We start from the raw sequence: 5,952 nt of genomic DNA, 5'->3' as shown, positions 1-5,952 counted from the left end.
TCCACGTCCGCATCACGATGCATCTAAGAATCGATTTTTCCCCCCACCCCTACTTAGAACAAGTGTTCAGACATGTTGTTACAACACATGCCTCCAGAACGGGTTGGGGCTCTAAGTGCAATGGCCGTGCAGCTCCTGGTCGGGACCTTGACTGCACTGACATACCAAGTGCCTGGAGTTGCTGGCAGTGTTGTCCACCCTGTGCCGGTTTCGACTGTTGCTTCAGGGCAAGCACTTGTTAGTCCGCACGGACAACATTGCGATTGTTGTGTACATCAACCGCCAAGGTGGTGTACGCTCACATCTCGTAAGAACTCAGGCGCCATCTCCTCCTGTGTAGTCAGCAGTGGCTGAAGTCGCTGCGCGCCATTCACATTCCAGTGAGCTCAAACGTTCGGCCAATGCACTCCATCCCCCGGTGGTCCAGCTGATCTGGGAGTTGATTCAGAGATGCACATAGGATCGTGAGATCCAAAAGTTCCAAAGTGGGCTTCTTAAGAAGAGGTTGAACAACTGCTTGCTTAAAACATGATGGAAAAATACCTGTAGAAAAACTACTGTTCACAATCAATGTAATACTCGTTCCGATAAAATCAGCCATCTCTCCAAGCAAACCGGAGGGCAATACATCCCAACTAGAAGCTGAGTGTTTCAAACAAGCAATAATATAACTTATATCAGTGGACGAAGCCAAATCAAACTCATCAAAAGTTTTAACACTAAAAGAGTCATCCCCTACCCTTCCATCCAACACACAAAACCCTGACCTAATGTCTTTAGTATTTCTGGTAAAAGCACTTAAAAACATCTCACAGCATTCTGAAGATGGAGGTATAGTGACAGCAGTGGGCTTAAGAAAGCATTCTTAAAACCTAAGAAGTGAAGCCCGTAAAATCTGATGTAAGACCAGCGATTTATTTATCTTTCCAAGTCCGTTCTGCCTTCCTACATTGCAGTCTACAAAGACAAGTATGTTAATTTAACCAAGGCTGATGATTTGCCTAACAACACTTAATCATATAAGGAGTACAAGGGAACAAGAATATGGTCTCACATTTGCATGAATTTTTATGTGTATCTGTAAGTAAATCGCCTTCCTCCAGAGAGTTTAAAATGTATCTTTTTCATTAAATCCATACCACACTCAGAACCTTTAATTTCTTTCCAGAATGAGTTTGCGAATGACATTTCAGGTCTCTAAGATATGTGAATCTCTTTTCACACTGAAGGCACATGTGAGGCTTTGCTCCGGTGTGAAGCCTAATGTGAAACTCAAGGTTTCCTTTCAGTGCAAAACCCTTTCCACACTGAAGGTGTTGAGGAAAATTGTCTTCTATTAATTTATGTTGCAGGGAATTGTCTTCTCTTTCTTGCAAAATAAGCTCAGGAGTCAAGAGTTCCAGAAATCAGAATTAGACTTTATTGATCAGTCACATAGGCCATAAGGCCTTACAAACACATTTGGCTTTTATTGTATTCAAACTAATTCTACAGTTGTTTTCTATAGAATAGAGAAAATATTTCAACAAGGACAGGTGAAGGGCTTCTATCCAGTGTGAAATCTCATGTGAGCCTCAACGTTTGCTTTTCGAGAGAAGCTCTTCCCACACAGATTGCAGGTGAAAGATTTCTCTCCAGTGTGAAGTTTCATGTGGACATTAAAGTTTCCTTTTTGAGTGAAACTTTTCCCACACTGTTCGCAGGTGAAAGGCTTCTCTACAGAGTGAATTCTCATGTGAACCTCAATGTATGCTTTGGTTTTGCAAGTCTTTCCACAATGGAGGCACATGTGAGGTTTCTCTCCAATGTGAATTTGTACATGATCCTTAAGATGTGTCCTGTCTGTGAAACTCTTCCCACAATGATGACATATAAAGCTGTTCTCTCTTGAGTGTATCCTCATGTGGTGATTAAGGCTTACAGTAAATCTGAAACTCTTTCCACACTGACCACATACGTACGGCTTCTCTCCAGTGTGAATTCTCATGTGGGCATTAAGGGTTGATTTATGTTTAAAACTCTTTTCACATTGCAGGCAGGTAAAAGGCTTCTCTCCAGTGTGAATTCTCACGTGGACTTTAAGCCTTACTTTTTCAGTGAAACTTTTCCCACAGTGTTGGCAGATGAAAGGCTTCTCTCCAGAGTGAATTCTCATGTGGAGTTTAAGGCTTCTTTTTTGAGTGAAACTATTTCCGCACTGTTGGCAGGTGAATGGACTCGCTCCAGTGTGAACTCTCAAGTGGTCTGTCAGGTTTCCTTTTCGACTGAACCTTTTTCCACACTGTTGGCAAGTGAATGGCTTCTCTCCAGTGTGAATTATCATGTGGACATTAAGGTTTCTATTTTGATTGAAAGTCTTTCCGCACTGCTGGCATGTGAAATTACCTTTAGTCTTTTGAGTCATTTGTGGTAAAGTCTTTTCAGTCTGTGAGGAACTGAAAGGTGGTTCTTCAGATGTGAAATCATGATGTTTCTTAATCTGGTATTTTTCTTCTGTTTCATTCAGTTCTTGACTCTCTTCTTTCAGTGTCTTCTGGTCTAAGGTGAAAAAAGACAAATAACCCCAGTTTAATTGCACAAACCAACAGAAATCAAAACGTTTAGACATGTAAAGCATCAAAACTAATGTGTATGCTAGATCCTTCACGCATGTAGCTAGTATCACACCTTTTTCTCAATATTGTTAACCCCTTGGCTTTCTTTGGGACCAAAATACCTTTAAGCTAGCCATTATCAAAATCCTTATCAAAAAAACTATCATATCACAGAAACTGTGCTTTTTGAAGTTACAAATGACCTGCTTTTGGCATATGATCATGGCAAAAAAAAAATGGTAGCCTATTAAAGTCCCCCTGTGGTTAAAATCAAGCTTTTAAATGTTGTTTATATGACTATTTGGTGTTTTTAATATGCTTTAAGACAAACCATGTATACATGCATAAGTCAACTCCATTGCTGAGTATTTTCCCCTTAAATCTGCAGTGAACCAAATTTATATTTATAAAGCATTATTATTATAACAACAAACCAATGTTTATTTTGTCACATCTTAAAACCAATATTTTCTCATCACACACATCATTGATTGATACTGGACATATTCTGTATAATATAAATTCTGAATTCACAATAGCTCAATAGGTGGTGATATGCACTAAGACGAGCATTGGCATGGTTTATGTCTCATCTATCAGACTACTACCACTTTGTTTGTGTGAATGAAGACACAACCCATTAAGCACAAGTATGGAGTGCCACAGGGCTCAGTACTAGGTCCTTTGTTTTTTAGGTCTTCTGCTTCTCTGCCAAAGATATATATATTCCTCACAACCTGAAGAAATGGCAGAACTCTCCAACTTTCCCCGCCATTAATGGAAATTTTACGTATTACATAATGCCGTAGTTTTGCGTTGCAATTGCGTAATATATACATACATAGCATTTGTAAAAGTAATATAAACAACACTTTCTCATGATCAGTTTATTTTTATTTTTTAAATACAACATTGATATTGAACAGTTAAACACTTTTGAAGAATTACATTTTATGTAGGCTATTTTCTTATTAACCAGTGAAACTACACATGAACTGAACAATTAAATCACTGTGGTAGTTCATATGCTACCTAAATGATCAACAATTATACAAGCTAATAACAAGGTGTATCCAGGGGCGAATCTACTGGGGTGGCACGGGGTGGCAGCTGCCAACCCTAGTAAAGGTCTTGCCACCCCAGCTGCCACCCCATTGATGTCAGCCAGGCCGGCTGAAAATAAAACGACATTTATGGTAAAAACCTTTGTTTCCTGGGCGCCCCTAAACGCATCATGACTTGAGTAGAGCCTCTCCCGCCGGCGCCTCCCTCCCTCCCTATGACATGCGCAGTCCAGCCAAGCAGTCTTTTCAACTTTTCTCGACAAGTTTCAAGTGAGGCTAACGTGGACACACGACGAAACACGGTAAGAAGAACACGCTTTTATACATCATATTTTCAAAAATGGCTTACATGCAACTCTATCAGAAGGGTTGATAATGTTATAATGGGACCCGCCTCGCTAATGTTGAACCAAAAAAGTATTCTTGTTTTTAATGCGAACGCGGTGAATCCAAATGGCGGACAGCGGTGGCAGTGCTTTCGGTAGTTTCGAATAAGGAAAGGCACGGGAAGACTAAACTGTTTGACTAAACTGTGTCAGTCATTTGACTCTTTTCATGATTTGAAGCTGGTTCAAATCATACCTATCTGACCGCTACCATTTTGTCTATTTAAATGGAGAAAAATCGATCATAACTCCAGTAAACTATGGAGTGCCGCAGGGATCTGTGTTAGGCCCTCTGTTATTTTCAATATATATGATGCCACTTGGAAATATTATAAGGAAACATGGAATTAGTTTGCATTGTTATGCTGATGACACTCAAATATATATTTCATCAAGGCCGGATGAAAACGCTAAATTTTCCAAATTGACAGAGTGTGTTAAAGATATAAAAGATTGGATGACGCGTAATTTTCTTTTATTAAATCCAGACAAGACAGAGGTAATACTTATCGGTTCAAAAAACCGCCCACAAAACCTCGCACAATACAACTTTAACATCATAGGATGTCCTGTTACTTTATCCGCTACAGTAAAAGACCTGGGTGTTATACTCGATTGTAACCTGTCTTTTGAAAATCATATTTCATATGTTACAAAAACAGCCTTTTTCCACCTTAGAAACATTGCTAAGCTACGTAATATGCTATCAGTTTCTGATGCAGAAAAGTTAGTTCATGCATTCATGACCTCGAGACTGGATTACTGTAATGCCTTATTAGCTGGTTGTCCTGCATCCTCAATAAACAAGCTACAGTTAGTCCAAAATGCCGCCGCTAGAGTTCTTACGAGATCAAGAAAATATGATCATATAACACCGATTTTATCATCACTGCATTGGTTACCTATAAAGTTCCGTATTAATTACAAGGTATTGCTACTGACTTATAAAGCCCTAAACGGCTTAGCTCCAGTCTATTTAACAGATCTTCTATCGCCCTATAATCCATCGCGCTCTTTAAGATCACTAAATTCAAGGCTTTTGGTCATACCTAGGATATTCAGAACCACCAAAGGAGGGAAAGCATTTTCACATTTGGCTCCAAAACTCTGGAATAGTCTTCCTGATACTGTTCGTTGCTCAGACTCGCTCTCCCAGTTTAAAACTAGATTAAAGTCGCATCTCTTCAGCCAGGCATTCATATAATCCCACAGTTCAAACTACAATCCGGCCTCTACCTCATAAATGCCAGAGGAGAACTGGCCCCCGACTGAGCCTGGGTTCTCCCAAGGTTTTTTTTTCTCCATTAGGTCACCTGATGGAGTTTTAGGACACCATTAGGTCACTTGATGGAGTTTTTCGGTTCCTTGCCACTGTTGCCTTTGGCTTGCTCAGTTGGGGATATTTTGGGGATATTTAATTTAATTTTATCAATCAATAAATTCCTCTTGAAATAAACTTTGTTGTATTATTTAAATTGAATACTGTGAAGCTGCTTTGATACAATCTGTATTGTGAAAAGCGCTATACAAATAAACTTGACTTGACTTGACTTGACTCTGCTTGCCTACAAATTACAGACCGCAAAGTACCGGGTTTAAGCAGGGACCAACATGAGTTTTAGTTGGTTAGCAGCTAACAGCTAAGTTTTCGGAGCAGTCAGCTACATTTACATGGACACAATCGGAATGAAATCAATACGATTGATGAATCCGAACAAGGTGTTTACATGATTGATAAATAAAGTAATCGGGTTGATGTGCGCGTTTATATGTCACAAGTTTCAAATCGGATCTGATGTTTTGACATGCGCACACTGCACGAATATACAGAGTTTCCCGCTTTTCCCGCATAAATATTCTCCTCTATTGGTTCTTTATTTGTTTTAAACAGCAGACGTAATATTAATT

At 39.5% G+C, this 5,952-nt stretch overlaps 1 long non-coding RNA gene across 1 annotated transcript; it reads right to left on the bottom strand.

The window, feature by feature from the left end:
• Positions 1-2,403: 2,403 nt before the first annotated feature.
• Positions 2,404-5,721, bottom strand: LOC309491799. Its single transcript, XR_014203307.1, has 2 exons — positions 5,596-5,721; positions 2,404-4,188 (listed from the first exon to the last, which is right to left on the bottom strand). It is a non-coding gene; the product is annotated as an uncharacterized lncRNA (long non-coding RNA).
• Positions 5,722-5,952: the final 231 nt, after the last annotated feature.

The sequence above is a fragment of the Leuciscus leuciscus genome (assembly GCF_965113295.1).
Source record: "Leuciscus leuciscus genome assembly, contig: HAP1_SCAFFOLD_578, whole genome shotgun sequence".
In the NCBI taxonomy this organism is placed as follows: Eukaryota; Metazoa; Chordata; class Actinopteri; order Cypriniformes; family Leuciscidae; genus Leuciscus; species Leuciscus leuciscus.
The sequence above is the reverse complement of the archived record's forward strand: the minus strand, read 5'-3'. Positions and strand labels throughout refer to the sequence as shown.